At 40.7% G+C, this 17,281-nt stretch overlaps 1 protein-coding gene across 10 annotated transcripts in view; it reads right to left on the minus strand.

Annotated features, from left to right (window-relative positions):
- MTFR1 (mitochondrial fission regulator 1) overlaps positions 1–17,281 on the minus strand; it is a 141,744-nt gene that overhangs the window by 120,571 nt on the left and 3,892 nt on the right. The window contains exon 2 of one of the 10 annotated variants that reach the window (XM_063643264.1): positions 8,413–8,520. The exons of the other annotated variants lie outside the window; for them this stretch is intronic. The gene's annotated coding sequence lies outside the window, so the exon portion shown is untranslated. The remainder of the gene's footprint in view (positions 1–8,412; positions 8,521–17,281) is intronic. 10 annotated transcript variants of the gene reach the window in all.

Genomic DNA, 17,281 nt, shown 5'->3' on the forward strand with positions numbered 1-17,281 from the left:
CAGAGTTGTAGGAATTAAGAGATAATGCATAAGCCATTTTAGTAAAAAATACTAAAAAAGTAGGTTAATACTAACAGGAATGGAAAAGAATAGATGGATTCAAGGTGCCAATAAAAGAATTAACCAAACTTGGTAAAATAGCTGGCTAAAGCTGGGTGTGACGTTGCATGCCTGAAGTCCCAGCTACTCAGGAAGCTGAGGGAGGAGGTTCCCTTGAGCTCAGGAGTTAAGAGTCAACAAAGCCAAGACCCGATCTCTTTTTAAAACAACAACAAACGTAAAGTGGCTGGCTAGCGCAATAAGGAAGAGAGAAAAATCAAATTACTCCAAGGTTTTGATTGAAGATAAGAGAAATTATGGCTATCATATCAGGAAATGCTGGAGAGTAAAGCTCTTTAATGAAGGTGAGTCTAAGATGACAGGAGTGTATCTAGATGAAACTATGTAGTAGAGTGCTAAGCACTGGCAGGAATATATATTTATTGATTACTAAAAAAGGTCTGTGACTATATCTTTGATCAGGCAGATATATTTTAATGTTACTAGGATCTATTATCAGTTTTATAAATGAATCCTCTGAGAGCCAATGGTGAATAAAAAGAGCAAAGAACCAAAAATGATGTCAAAGCTGGAAATGACTGGCAAAAAAACAGGCAACGAGAAAGGATGGTTTTATGTGGAGTTTGAAAACCTATCATTAAAGCCCAGGCACGGTGGCTCATGCCTGTAATCCCAGCACTTTGGGAGGCTGAAGCGGGCAGATTACGAGGTCAAGAGATTGAGACCATCCTGGCCAACATGGTGAAACCCCATCTCTACTAAAAATACAAAAATTAGCTGGGCGTGGTGGCACATGTCTGTAGTCCCAGCTACTTGGGAGGCTGAGGCAGGAGAATGGCTTGAACCCAGGAGGCAGAGGTTGCAGTGAGCCGGGATCACGCCACTTTACTCTGGCCTAGTGACAGAGCAAGACTCCGTCTCAAAAAAAAAAAAAAAAAAAAAATTTTTTTAAAAACATGAAAAACTAAAATGTCAAATATTTCTTTGGCCGGGCACGGTGGCTCACACCTGTAATCCCAGCACTTTTGGAGGCCGAGGTGGGCAGATCACCTAAGGTTAGGAGTTCGAGACTAGCCTGGCCAACATGGCAAAATCCCGTCTCTACTAAAAATACAAAAAATAACCGGGCATGGTGGTGTGTGCCTGTAATCCCAGCTACTTGGGAGGCTGAGGCAGGCGAATAGCTTGAATGCGGGAGGCAAAAGTTGCAATGGGCTGAGGTTGTGCCACTGTACTCCAGCCTGGGAGACAGAGCGAACTCCATCTTTAAAAAAAATGAAAAAAGGAAAACCTATCATTTTTATTTAAATTGAGGCATAACCTACACAGAAAAATATACACATAAGTGACCAGCAAATTTTTATATATGTATATACCTTTGTAACCACCACCTAGATCTAGACAGAAAACAGTTTAAGAACTGAGTCAATATCCATGCCTTGCCTGTCTAACCATCACTATTCTAACAATTCCAACCATATATTAGTTGTGCCTTCTGACTTCTATAACTTAACACGGTGAGATTCATTCATGTTGTTTACGAATTATAGTTCTTTCTCATTGCTGTAAAGTATTTCATTATATTATTGTAACACAATTCATGTACTCATCTGTCTGTTTTTAGCTATTACAAATAAGAGTGCTAAGATAATTCTTACACAAAGATAGCAAGGTACACGTAAATGTTCATTTCTCTTGAGCATTCTCTTGAGTACCCAGGTGTAAAACTGTTAGATCATAGGATATATATAGTTTTAATAGAAACTGCCTAACATGGCCGGGTGCAATGGCTCACGTCTGTAATCCTTACACTTTGGAAAGCTGAGGTGGGAGGATTACTTGAGGTCAGGAGTTCAAGACCAGCCTGGCCAACATGGCAAAACCCTGTCTCTACTAAAAATACAAAAATTAGCCAGGTGTAGTGGTGCATGTCTGCAATCCTAGCTACTGCAGGAGAATCGTCTGAACCCAGGAGGCGGAGGTTGTTGCAGTGAGCGGAGGTCACGCCACTGCACTCCAGCCTGGGTGACAGAGTGAGGCTCTGTCTCAAAAAAAAAAAAAAAAAAAAAAAAAAAAAAAAAAAAGAAATAAAAAAAAGAAGGAAGAAGGGAAGGGAAGGGAGGGGAGGGAAGGGGAAGGGGAAGAGGAAGGGGAAGGGGAGGGGAGGGGAAGGGGAGGGGAGGGGAGGGGGAGGGGAGGGGAGGGGAAGGGGAGGGGAAGGGGAGGGGAAGGGGAGGGGAGGGGAGGGGAGGGGAAGGGAGGGGGAAAGAAACTGCCTAACATTTCCCAAGGTTATTGGACCAATTACACTCCCACAAGTAATTAAGAGAGCTCCAGGTACTCTACATCTTTGTCAGTAATAATTGGTATTGTTAGTACTTTTTTAATTTTAGCAATTCTAGGGTTTTCTTCACATTTTGGGGGTATTTTGATATCTTATTTTGTGAAGTATCTGTTTAAGTCTTTTGCTCTGTTTTTTTGTTTTGTTTTGTTTTTGAGACGGACTCTTGCTCTGTTGCCCAGGCTGGAGTACAGTGGTGTGATCTCAGCTCACTGCATTCTCCACCTCTTGAGTTCAAGCGATTCTCCCACCTCAGCCTCCCAAGTAGCTGGCACTGCAGGCACATGCCACCATGCCTGGCTAATTTTGGTATTTTTAGTAAAGATGGGGTTTTGCCATGTTGGCCAGGCTGGTCTTGAACTCCTGACCTCAAGTGATCCTCCCGCCTCGGCTTCCCAAAGTGCTGGGATTACAAGTGTGAGCCACCGCGCCTGGCCTTTTGCTCATTTTTTAAAACAGAGTTTATTTATGTATTTACGTATTTATTTTTGAGACAGGGTCTCGCTCTGTCACCCAGGCTGAAGTGCAGTGCCAGGATCTTAGCTCACTGCAACCCCTTCCCAGGTTCAAGTGATTCTCGTGCCTCTTGAGTAGCTGGGATTACAGGCACGCACCACAGCACCCAGCTAATTTTTGTATTTTTAGTAGAGACAAGGCTTCACCATGTTGGCCAGGCTGGTCAGGAACTCCTGGCCTTAAGTGATACACCCTCTCAGCCTCCCAAAGTGCTGGGGTTACAGGCTAAAACAGAGTTTATTTTTTACAGCAGTTTAAATGTACAGCAAAATTGAGTAGAAAGTACAGATTTCTTAATTGGGCAGTCTTCCCACTATCAATATCCCACACAAGAGTGGTGCATTTATTCCAATGGATGAACCTACAGTGACACATCATCATCTAAAGTCTACAGTTTACCTAACAGTACACTTTCAGTACTGTACATTCTGTGGGTTAAGGAAATGAATAATGATATGTATCCACCATTATTATATCATACAGAATAGTTTCACTGCCCTAAAAATCCTGTGTTCCACCTATTAATTTACCCTCCTTCCCAACCCCTGGCATCTCTGATAGTTTTATTGTCTCCATAGTTTTGCCTTTTCCAGAATGTCATGAAGTTGGAATCACACAGTATATAGCCTTTTCAGAATGGCTTCTTTCACCTAGTAATATGCAAAGGTTCCTCCAGGTATTCTCATGGTTGATAGCTCATGTCTTTTTAGTGTAGAATAACATTCCATTTTATGGAGATACCACAGTTTATTCCTTCCCCTGCTGGAGAACACCTTGGTTGCTTCCACATTTTGATAAACTATGAATAAAGCTGCTCTAAACATCTCTGCGCAAGTTTTACTCCTTTTTTAAACAGTGTATTTAGTCAGGGTTCTCCAGAGAGAACCAACAAAATATAGATACATAGAAACAGATTTATTATGAGGGACTGGCTCATGCAATTATAGAGGCTAGAAAGTCCCACAGTCGGCCGGGCGCGGTGGCTCACGCTTGTAATCCCAGCACTTTGGGAGGCCGAGGCGGGCGGATCACGAGGTCAGGAGATCAAGACCACAGTGAAACCCCGTCTCTACTAAAAATACAAAAAATTAGCCAGGCGTGGTGGCGGGCGCCTGTAGTCCCAGCTACTCGGAGAGGCTGAGGCAGGAGAATGGCGTGAACCCGGGAGGCGGAGCTTGCAGTGAGCCGAGATTGCGCCACTGCACTCCAGCCTGGGCGACAGAGCGAGACTCCGTCTCAAAAAAAAAAAAAAAAAAAAAAAAAAAAAAAAAAAAAAAAAAAAAAAAAAAAAAAGAAAGTCCCACAGTCTGCCGTGTGCAAGCTGGAGGCCGACAGAGCTAACAGTGTTAAATCTCAGTCTGATGAGAAGGCCTGAGGGAGGGCCTGAGGGATATCCCAGCTCAAGCCGAGTACAAATTTGCTCTCTCTTTGTCTTTTATTCTATTCAGGCCCTCAAGGGATTTGTGATGCCTTTATTCAGTCTATATATTCAAATGCTAATCTCTTCCAGAAACACCCTCACAAATACACAGCAGTAGTGATGTTTTACCAGCTATCTGGGCATCCCTCAGACCAGTCTAGTTGATATATAAAATTAACCACCACAGATGGGTTTTGTGTGTGTGTGTGTGTGTGTGTGTGTGTGTGTGTGTTTTTTTTTTTTTTGAGACACAGTTTCACTCCTGTTGCCCAGGCTGGAGTACAATGGCACAATCTCAGCTCACCACAACCTCCATCTCCTGGGTTCAAGAGATTCTCCTGCCTCAGCCTCCCAAGTAGCTGGGATTACAGGCATGTGCCACCACGCCCGGCTAATTTTTTGTATTTTTAGTAGAGATGGGGTTTGGCCATGTTGGTCAGGCTGGTCTTGAACTCCCGACCTCAGGTGATCCACCAGCCTCAGCCTCCCAAAGTGCTGGATTACAGGCGTGAGACACCATGCCCGGCCCACAGATGGTTTTTTAAAATTATTATTTGAAAAATCATCTTTATTTGCCAGGAAAATATGTTTGTTAAGTCTAGGCTAGAGATAAAGAGTACAGAGCACTAGCTAGAAAAAAACAGATGAAATGAGTTAAATCATATAGAGTAAGAAGGGAAGACTGGACAGAAAGCTCAGGAAATATTAATACTTGTAGAACAAACAGAAAAAAATAAAAGACACCATAAGAGACAATGAATCAGTTTATCTTCAAAGGTTTAGCCTGTTAACTTCCTTGTCCTTTGTTCTCAAACTCAACTTTTTTTTTCTACATGTCTCCTTGCCCCTAGTTACTGTAAACAGCCTACCCCCTTCCTGTCAGATCTAATCAATAACTCACATCTGTTCCCTTGGTTACCTGCACCATTGTTCCCCCAAAACTGCACATCTCACCACTGTACCTCATGTCCCCCTTCCCTTCCATATTTAGAAAAATATTTGCAAGTAGCCAATCGGGTCAGCTCAGATTGTGTGGTCCGACCCCAGCCTATGGGGGAGTGACACAGAGGTAAGGACTACGTGTCAGGGATAAAAAAAATAAAATAAAAAAAAAAAACCTCCTCTCTGTTCGGTGATCTTGATTGTCATCTTTTGTGATCTTGTTTGACACAAGTGGCACCCTTCTGCAGCAGTAAATTGCCTTGCTGAGAAAACTTTTGCCTGAGTGCTGGTTTCACTTTGCAACACCGAGAATTTATTCCTAGAGCATTTTTATGTCCAACAGACACTAACCAAAAAAAAGATCAAAATAATAGTAGAAAAATAAAAGTGATATTATCACCAAAAAGGAAAATTTTGAGAAAGATAATGGTCCTCAGAAGGGAGGTGACACAGATGGCAGACTCCTGCTGCTACCCCTTCCTCCAAACTTCTTCACAGTGCTCTCTGGAACTTGTTTGTCTATAAAAATCTCCCAACTCTGTATCTTATCTTCAACAGATTCACTCACTACTGAACTCCCCTGGCTTACTTCCTTCCCTTGATGAAACTTGGCTTCCCTTTAGAATACTGCTTCTCCTACAGCTACAGCCTTCTCAAAGGGTTTCTGCTTGCTTATTCTCTTACACTTTACATCAGTGCTGTTTCCTGTCAACTATTTTTCTAAGCTCTTTTAAAAGCTCTTGCTCAAAAGCAAAACTACCCCAGAGTGCAGACAACATTCTATTTCTTAAGCTGGGTGGTCATTACATGGATATTTGCTTTGTGGCAATTTATTGAGCTGTATTTATGTCTGTACTTTCTTTTGTGTTATGCTTCAAAATAAATAAGGTTTTTAAAAAAATTGCTAAGAATCAGGCTGCATTTTGTTTTCTAGGTTCCTTATGAATCAATAAAAATGTGTGTGTGTGTGCACACATCTGTGTGTATTCAATTCCTACAAGTGTTATGATGATGGTATAGGCTTATATTCTAGACTATCTACTCTACTCTAGCATAGAGTATAAGAAATAGCAAATTAATTTTGGTTGGCAGCTGGTAGAAGAGAAACCTAGATAAATATTGGAAATAGACTTTCTTTTTCTTCTACCAATACTGTGAAAATATATAACAGTATGTAGCTTGACTAAAATTTATAGTAGTCAAATTGAAGATAATACAAAATAATGTTGTCTTCAACTAATGTAATATCTGTTTTTGAGATAGTTATAATAAAAAGTTATCAGCAGTAAATAGTTTCATAATGACTCCGTTAGCAATAATGACAATGTTGTCACTACATTTAAGATGCCAAAAATTTACAAAGTTACAACAGCATAGTGGGGCTTATTTTTAGAAGGTCTTTGAGAACTATTCAAGGAAATGGCCATTTAACTATATTTTCATTATGAGAGATGACTATGACTCATTTTAGAGTTGGGGAAAATAAGATTAATAGAATATTCTTAGTTATGTGGTTGGCATTTTGTTTTCTAGGTTCCTTATGAATCACTGGAATAATGTTTACTATTCTCAGAATACTAAGAGATAAGGCAACACAGATGACAGTCCACATTTTAAGGCCAAATGATGGAAAATAAAAATAAGGACTATGATACTGAATGTTGCCAACACAAAGAAATGATAAATGTTTGAGATGATGGACATGCTTACTACCATGACCTGAGTACTACACATTATATGTATTGCAACATCATGATGTATCCATAAATATGTACAATTATTATGTGTTGAAATAAAAAAGGAACGTGAAGTTATTGTTCTCTCTACCACTCAGAGGAAGACAATCATTACCCAATTAGTGCTTTTTTTTTTTTTTAGAGACAGAGTCTCACTCTTCTGTCACCCAGGCTGGAGTGCAGTGGCATGATCATCACTCTCCACAGCCTCAAACTCCTGGGCTCGAGTGATTCTCCTGCCTTAGCCACCTGAGTAGCTGGGACTACAGGCATGCACTACCATGCCTGGCTATTTTTTTTTAATTTTTTTTAGAGACAAGGTCTCACTATGTTGCCCAGGCTAGCCTCAAACTCCTGAGCTCAGGTAATCCTCCTGCCTCAGCCTCCCAAAGCATTGGCATTAGCCACTGTGCCCAGACCATATAAGTGATTTACTTTGAACCCTGCTATGGTGTGAATATGGTTTGTCCCCACCAAAACAAAAACAAAAACAAAAACTGCTCTAAAAATAAAATCTGGTTTAAAACAAATAAATAGGCTGGGCGCAGTTGCTTACGCCTGTAATCCCAGCACTTTGGGAGGCCAAGGTGGGTGGATCACATGAGGTCAGGAATTCGAGACCAGCCTGGCCAACATGGTGAAACTCCATCTCTACTAAAAATACAAAATTAGCCAGGTGTGGTGGTGCATGCCTGTAATCCTAGCTACTTGGGAGGCTGAGGCAGGAGAATTACTTGAACTCAGGAGGCGGAGGTTACAGTGAACAGAGATCTCTCCATTGCACTCCAGCCTGGGCAATAAGAGTGAAACTCCGTCTAAAAAAAAATAATAGTAAGTAAATAAATAAATGAGGATTATGAACTAAAAAAAAGAACAAAAAAGTATTCAGTTGAAAGTTACTGTCCTGCAGGTGTGGTGGCTCACATCTATAATCTCAGCACTGTGGGAAGCTAAGGCAGGAGAATCACTTGAGGCCTGCAGTTCAAGACCAGCCTGGGCAACATACTGAAACCCCTTCTCCACAGAAATTTTTTAAAAATTAGCCAGGTAGCCGGGCGTGTTGGATCATACTTATAATCCCAGAACTTTGGGAGGCTGAGGCAGGCGGATCACCTGAGGTCAGGAGTTTGAGACCAGACTGGCCAACATGGTGAAACCTCGTCTCTACAAAAATACAAAAAATTAGCTAGGCATGACAGCAGGTGCCTGTAATTCCAGCTACTCGGGAGGCTGAGGCGGGAGAATCGCTTGAATCTGGTAGGCGGAGGTTGCAGTGAGCCGAGATCGCACCATTGCACTCCAGCCTGGGTGACGGAGAAAGATTCCATCTCAAAAAAAAAAAAAAAAAAAAAAAAATTAGCCAGGCATGGTGGCAACATGCCTGTAGTCCTACTTACTCAGGAGGCTGAGGCACGAAGATCTCTTGAACTCAGGAGTTTGAGATTACAGTGAGCTATGAGTGTACCATTATACTCCAGCCTGGACAACACAGCAAGACCCTGGCTCTAACAAAAAAATAAAATAAAAATTAAAGAATAAAGTTATTGTCCTTTATTTTGAGACTATGTCCTTCCTATGCTTATGGTATAAATGCTACTTTCCTTTTATGATATAGGGACAGTAGATGAATGTTGTTTGTTTTTGTTTTGTTTTGTTTTGTTTTGAGATGGAGTTTCACTCTTGTTGCCCTGGCTGGAGAAAAATGGTGCGATCTTGGCTCACTGCAACCTCTGCCTCCTGGGTTCAAGCGATTCTCCTGCCTCAGCCTCCTGAGTAGCTGGGATTGCAGGCATGCGCCACCATGCTGGCTATAATTTTTTTTTAAATGTCCTTACTTGTCACAATGTTTAGTTGTCAACCCTACATCAACCCACTATTCTACATTTTTTTTTTTTTTTTTAGATAAAGTCTCACTCTGTCACCTAGTGCAATGGCGTGATCTCAGCTCACTGCAACTTCTGCCTCCTGGGTTCAAGTGATTCTCATGCCTCAGCTTCCCAAGTAGCCAGGATTACAGGCGCGCACCACCATGCCCAGTTAATTTTGTATTTTTAGTAAAGACAGGGTTTCACAATGTTGGCCAGGCTGGTCTCAAACTCCTGACCTCAGGTTATCTACCTGCCTCGGCCTCCCAAAGTGCTGGGATTACAGCCGTTAGCCACTGCACCTGGCCCCTATACTACCTTTTGAAAATTAAACTTTGAAATTCAAGTCCAGGGACCACTGCTATCCTTCACATCAGTCTAGTTGATACTTAAATCAAAACACTTTACCATACTATAAAACAAAATATAGTATTCAACCTGTAGGTACAATTTACTGGTAGTAATTTTGAATTAATATTCTATATGGCTCATGCAAAATTAAGTACACTGCTACTCCCAGTACCAGCACAGGATCAGACATATGTCATTTTTTCAGTCCACAAGGGAATAAATCTCATGACTTATACCACATCTCTCAACAAAAACAAAAACTAGTGAGATAAGAGGTCCATGAACACAGGCTAATCAAACTTGGTGAAAATTCTTTCAAGCTAATGCAATTTAGATATAAAATTAAACTTCTGAAGGACATTTTTAGATGTTATCTTTATGATTTAAAAGAAGTTAGAGACAGAGATCATATTCATATTTGAACTAAAGGCTGACATTTTCATGTGAGAATCTCTGAAATATAACCCCACAGTGATTGACACAGAATATTTTAAGCAGCCACATGCAGATGAATGAAGTACTGAGGCATAAATTTTAAAACAATCTTTTGAAAACACTATTCAAATATCTTAAGTGATCCTGGGCTGGACATCAGTAGAAGCAAATAAAGTACTTGGCAGTCAACAATGACTAAAAATGTTGCCCTTAGGCCCAAGGAAGTGATGAAAAATCACTATAAAGTTGATGTTGATAAGTTATGTAATAGTTACTGTCCCCTGCATATTATGTGTATAAAAAATTGCCAGGCCAGGCATGGTGGGTCACACCTGGAATCTCAGCATTTTGGGAGGCTGAGGCAGGAGAACTGTTTGAGCCAGTAGTTCAAGACCACCCTGGGCAACATAACAAGACCCTATCTCTACAAAAAATTAAAAAATTAGCTAGGCACAGTGGTATGCACCTGTAGTCCTAGCTACTCAGGAGGTTGAGGCAGAAGGATCGCTTGAGCCCAGGAATTTGAGGTTACAATGAGCTATTAGTGCACCACTGTACTCCACTCTGGGTGACAGAGTGAAACTGTCTCAAAACACAACACAACACACAAAAAAATTGCTTTAATGGAAGAACTCAGTAAATTATACCTTTCTTCAAAGAGAAAGATGTTTAGTTTTTGAAAGCCAGTAAGGGTATTCACTGAAACATTACTGTGAAAGAGAAAATCCAAAGGCAATCTAAATGACCATCAATAGGGAAATGGTTAAAATAAATTCAATAAATTAAATATGCCCATTCTAAGTTTACAGCCATTAAGACAAAAAAGATAGAGCCATACATGAAACAATTTTCATAAAAAAATGCTGAATGAAAAAAGTTACAAACACATATTAATTCCATTAAAAATAACTAAAAAACAATAAAGTAACAGAAACAGTGGTGAAATAGAGGAAAGATTTGAAAACATACCAAAACTTAACACTTACTATATCTGAGGGCTTGGTGGTGAGACCCCCCACTTTTATTATACACTTATGCACTCCTGTATTGTTTGTATGTTTTATTTTTCCCCAATAGGATACATGTACTACTTTTGTGATTTTCCTTTTTTTTTTTTTTTTTTTTTGAGAGGCAAGGTCTCACTCTGTCACCCAGGCTGGAGTGCAATGGCACCATCAGAGCTCACTGCAGTCCTAAGCTCCCGGGCTCAAGTGATCCTCCTGCTTCAGCCTCCCAAGTAGCTAAGACTATAGGCATATCATCACATCCGGTTAACTTTATAATTTTTTGTAGAGATGGGGTCTCACTATATTGCCCAGGCTGGTCTCAAACTCCTGGCTTCAAGTGATTCTCCAACCTTAGACTCCCAAAGTGCTGGGATTACAGGCGTGAGCCACCATACCCAGCCTACTTTTGTGATTTTTAAAGACTAGTAACATTTTCTAAATTAAATAACTGAAATTAAAAAGTAAAAACATAAAAATTATTCTAATTTGGACCATCTAAGTAAATAATAAACATTAGCAATATATAAACTTTGGGAACCCTTACAGGCTATACTAGTATTTCTCAACTTCAGACCTTCATACTTGCCTTATGAATTTTGTCATATCTGGATGCTTTTTTTTTTTTTTTTTTTTTTTTTTTTTTTTTTTTTGAGACGGAGTCTCGCTCTGTCGCCCAGGCTGGAGTGCAGTGGCGCAATCTCGGCTCACTGCAAGCTCCACCTCCCGGGTTCACGCCATTCTCCTGCCTCAGCCTCTCCGAGTAGCTGGGACTACAGGCGCCCGCCACCACGCCCGGCTAATTTTTTTTGTATTTTTAGTAGAGACGGGGTTTCACCATGGTCTCGATCTCCTGACCTCGTGATCCGCCCGCCTCGGCCTCCCAAAGTGCTGGGATTACAGGCGTGAGCCACCGCGCCCGGCTTGGATGCTCTTAATGTTTTAATTTAAATTAACTTTTTCTTTCTTTCCTTTCTTTCTTTCTCTTTTTTTTTTTTTTTTTTTTTTATCTTTTTAGACAGAGCCTTGCTCTGTTGCCCAGGCTGGAGTGCAGTGGCACGATAACAGCTAACTGCAACCTCCACCTCCTGGGGTCAAGCGATTCTTGGACCTCAGCCTCCCGAGTAGCTGGGATTACAGGTGCAGACCACCATGCCCAGCTAATTTTTGTATTTTTTGTAGAGACGGGGTTTCACCACGCTGGTCAGGTGGGTCTCGAACTGCCTGGTGATCGAGGTGACCCACCCACCTCGGCCTCCCAAAGTGCTCGGATTACAGGCGTGTGCCACCGTGCTCGGTGTTAAATAAACTCATTTTTTAAAAATTAAATAAACTTAGCCTCATGCCAAGCAATAATATTGATGCAATCAAAGTTTGTTCCAGGATATACTTTAAAGTACTTAACTATACATTGTACTCCCTATCTGAGCCAAAACAGACAGAAAAGGATATCTTGACTAAAATAAATACAAAGTTGATTCTTGTTCCACCTAAAATCATCTCTTTAGGAAAGCAGTTTACCCTCCTGCCCATACACATTATACACTTGTCCTTCAGTATCCACAGGGGATTGGTTCCAGGAACCCCATGGATACCAAAATCTGCAGATGCTCAAGTGCCTTATACACAATGGCATGGTAAAAAGTCCTAGCTAGAGCAATCAGGCAAGAGAAAGAAATAAAGGACATCCAAACAGGAGAGGAAGAAGTCAAATTATCCTTGTTGAGAGATGATGTAATTTTGTATTTGGAAAAACCTAAAGACTCTACCAAAAAACTATTAGAACTGATAAATTCAGTAAAGTTGCATGATGCAAAGTCAACATCCAAAACTCAGTAGCGTTTCTATATGCCAACAGTGAACAATTTGAAAAACAAATCAAAAAATTAATCCCATTTACAATAGCCACAAATAAAATTAAATACCTAGGAATTAACCGAAGTGAAATCAAAGTGAAAGATATCTACAATGAAAACTCAAAAGAAATTTAAGAGGATCAGGGTGGTGGCTCATGCCTGTAATCCTAGCACCTTGGGAGGCCAAAGCAGGAGGATCACTTGAGCTCAGGAGTTCGAGACCAGCCTGGATAACATAGTGAGATCCACCTCTACAAAAAAAAAAAAAATTAAGGGCTAGATATGATGGCTCACACCTGTAATCCCAGCACTTTGGGAGGCGGAGGCAGAGGCAGGAGGATCACTTGAGGCCAGGAGTTCGAGACCAGCCTATATTTTTGTACTAAAAATACAAAATTTGCCGGGTGTGGTAGTGCACACCTGTAATCCCAGCTACTTGGGAGGTTGAGGTACGAGAGTTGCTTGAACCTGGGAGGCAGAGGATGGAGTGAGCTGAGATAGCACCACTGCACCCCAGACTCCAGCCCGGGTGACAGAGTGGGACTTCGTCTCAAAAAAAAATTAGACAGGCATGGTGGCGCGTGCCTGTAGTCCCAACTACGTGGGAGGCTGAGGCAGGAGGGCCTCCTGAGCCCATGAGCTGTGATCATGCCGCTGCACTCCAGCCTGGATGACATAGCGAAACCCTGTCTGAAAAAGAAAACAACTAAAGGGGGCACACACACGGAAAAAATATTCCATGTTCATGAACTGGAAAAGTCAATATTGTTAAAAGGTCCATACCACCCAAAGCAATGTACAGATTCAATGAAATGTCTATCAAAATGTCTATCAAAATATCAATGACATTCTTCACAGAAATAGAAAACATAATCCTAAAATTTATATGGAACCACAAAAGACCCAGGATAGCCAAAGCTATCCTCAGCAAAAAGAAAAAAAACTGGACTTCAAACTATACTACAGGGCTATAGTAACCAAGACAGCATGGTCGTAGCATAAAAACAGACACATAGACCAATGGAACAGAGTAGAGAACCCAGAAATCAATCCTACAATAAACTCGTTTTTAACAAAGGTGCCAAGAACATACATTGGGAAAAGACAGTCTCTTCAATAAATGGTGCTGGGAAAACTGGATATCCACATACAGAAGAATGAAACTACAACCCATCTCTTGCCATATACAAAAATCAAATCAAAATGGATTAAAGACTTAAATATAAGACCTCAAACTATGAAACTACTGCAAGAAAACACTGGGGGAAACTCTCCAGGACTTTGGTCTGGGCAATGATTTCTTGAATAGCACCCCACATGGGGTATTAGGCAATTGAAGCAAAAAAGGACAAATGAGATCACATCAAGTCAAAAAGCTTCTGTATAGCAAACAAAACAATCAACAAAGTGAAGAGACAACCCACAGAACGGAAAAAAAAATTTGCAAACTATTCATCTGACAAGGGATTAATAACCAGAATATACAAGTAGCTCAAACAATTCAACAGGAAAGAAATCGAATAATCTAATTCAAAAATGGGCAAAAGATGTGAATAGACATTTCTCAAAAGAAGACTTACAAATGGCAAATAGGCATATAAAAAAAGTGCTCCAATCATCAGAGAAATGCAAATCAAAACTACAATGAGATACCATCTCACCCCAGTTAAAATGGCTTATATTCAAAACACAGCCAAGAATGAATGCTGGCAAGGATGTGGAGAAAAGGGATCCTCGTACCCTATTGGTGGGACTGTAAATTTGCACAACCACTATAGAGAATGGTTTGGAGGTTCCTCAAAAAACTAAAAATAGAGCCACCATATGACTCGTCAATCTTTTGTAGGTACAGACCCAAAAGAAAGGAAATCAGTATATTGAAGCAATATCACACTGCCATGTTTGTTGCAGAGCTATTCACAACAGCCAGGATTTGGAAGCAACTAAACAAATGTCTATCAACAGACAAATGGATAAAGAAAATGTGATACATACACATAATGGAGTACTATTCAGCCATTAAAAAGAACGGGATCCTGTCATTTGAAAATAACATGAATGGAACTGGAGGATATTATGTTAAGTGAAATAAGCCAGGCAGAAAAAGACAAACTTCACATATTCTCACTTATTATGGGACCTAAAAATTAAAACAACTTAACTCATGCAGGTAAGAGTATAAGGATGGTTGGCTGGGCACAGTGGCTCACACCTGTAATCCCAGCACTTTGGGAGGCCAAGGAAGGTGGATCACAAGGTCAGGAGTTCAACATCAGCCTGGGCCAAAATGGTGAAACCCCATCTCTACTAAAAATACAAAAAATTAGCTGGGCATGATGGTGGGCACCTGTAATCCCAGCTACTCGGGAGGCTGAGGCAGAGAATTGCTTGAACCTGGGAGGTGGAGGTTGCAGAGTGAAACTCTGTCTCAAAAAAAAAAAAAAAAAAAAGAGTATAAGGATGGTTACCAGCAGTCTGGCCAAAATGGCATAGCCTTGTCTCTACTAAAAATACAAAAATTAGGCTGGGCATCGTGGCTCACAGCTGTAATCCCAGCAGTTTGAGAGGCTGAGGCAGGCAGATCACCTGAGGTAGGGAGTTCGAGACCAGTCTGGCCAAAGTAGTGAAACCCGATCTCTACTAAAAATACAAAAATTAGCCAGGGGTGGTGGTGGGTGCCTGTAACCCCAGCTACTTGGGAGGCTGAGGCAGGAGAATCGCTTGAACCCAGGAGGCAGAGGTGGCAGTGAGCCGAGATCACGCCACTGCACTCCAGCCTGGGTGACAGAGCGAGACTCCATCTCAAAAACAAAACAAAAAACCCAAAAGGATGGTTATCAGGTGCTGCAAAGGACAGTGTGGGGGGTGGGGGGAGATGGAGTAGGGATGGTTAATGTGTACAAAAATACAGTTAGAATGAATAAGACCTGGAATTTGATAGCATCACAGGATGACTATAGTCAACAATAACTTACTGTACATAAAAAAATAACTAAAAGTATAATTGGATTATTTGTAACACCAAGAAAGGATAAATACTTGAGGTGGATACCCCATTTACCCTGATGTGATTATTACACATTATATGCCTGTATTAAAATATCTCACATACCCCATAAATACATATACCTATTATGTACCCACAAAAATAAAAATAAAGATAAAATGGGCCAGGCGCGGTGGCTCACGCCTGTAATCTCAGCACTTTGGGAGGCTGAGGCAGTGGATCACCTGAGGTCAGGAGTTCAAGACAGCCTGACCAACATGGTGAAACCCTGTCTCTCCTAAAAATACAAAAAATTAGCAGGTCATGGTGGCGGGGTCCTGTAATCCCGGCTACTCGGGAGGCTGAAGCAGGAGAATCACTTGAACCCGGGAGGTGGAGGTTGCAGTGAGCCGAGATTGTGCCATTGCACTCCAGCCTGGGAAACAAGAGCAAAACTCCATCTCAAAAAAAAAGAAAGATAAAATGATAATAGTATTTCCATATAACCTATACACATCCTCCCATATACTTGAAGTCATCTGTAGATTACTTATAATACCTAATATAATGGAAACAGGTGTCTATTGTATTGTTTTATTTGTATTGTTTGTTGTTGTCATATTGTTATTTTATTATTGTTTTTTCAAATATTTTCTATCTGCGGATACAGAACCTATGAATCCAGAAGGCCGACTGTATATCAAATCAGTATTTACTTGTATATAAGAAATCCATTTCAAAAAGTAACTAAGGGAGGGAGGTGAAAAAAATTAATAAAATATCTTAGAGCTATGATAGCATCACTGCACTCCAACCTGGCAACAAAGAAAGACTGTCCCTGAAAAAAAATCTTAAAGGTTTAAAAAGATCTTAGTTATACTGCTTTATATATATTTATATGTACATTACAATGTATGTTTTTTCAATCATGGAAACTTAATTTAACTTTCCTGTTTAACTTGTCTGACTGTTTACATTTTAACCGCAACCAACTCACACTAGTTAACTCCAGTTGTATAAATTATATGTTAAATGATATTACCCGGTGGAGTCGGAGCAGAAAAAAATTTGTTTAATGATATCAAATATTCACGCAAAACAATTTATTTGGTAAAAATGACTTGCAGATTGACTGGTTGACAATAACTTCTGTATCATAAATGAAGGAATTGTTTCAGAGGTGGAATGTTCTGTTCCCTAAAACAGCAGCCCTGAGTGCTCTCCCAGCTGACATATTTTTCATTTTACTAGCCACTCTGAAGATTTTGAGAAAAGCCACGTAATTGAGAAACCTATTTGCAACTTAATATAACAAATGATTTATATCCCTAATGAATATAAAGTGCTTGCAAATAAAGAAACAAATGGGCCGGGCATAGTGGCTCACCCCTGTAATCCCAGCACTTTGGGAGGCCGAGGAGGGCGGATCACGAGATCAGGAGATAGAGACCATCCTGGCTAACACGGTGAAACCCCGTCTCTACTAAAAAAACAGAAAAAATTAGCCGGGCGTGGTGGCGGGCACCTGTAGTCCCAGCTACTCCGGAGGCTGAGGCAGGAGAATGGAATGGCGTAAACCCGGGAGGCAGAGCTTGCGGTGAGCCAAGATTGCACCACTGCACTCCAGTCTGGGTGACAGAGCCAGACTCCATCTCAAAACAAACAAACAAACAAATAAACAAATGATCAAAAGCCCAATGGAAAAATAGGCATAGTACGTGAGTAGGCATTTTATAAGTAGAAATACAAATAGAAAATAAAATGTGAAA

This window comes from Symphalangus syndactylus, chromosome 7 (genome assembly GCF_028878055.3).
Source record: "Symphalangus syndactylus isolate Jambi chromosome 7, NHGRI_mSymSyn1-v2.1_pri, whole genome shotgun sequence".
Classification (NCBI taxonomy): domain Eukaryota; kingdom Metazoa; phylum Chordata; class Mammalia; order Primates; family Hylobatidae; genus Symphalangus; species Symphalangus syndactylus.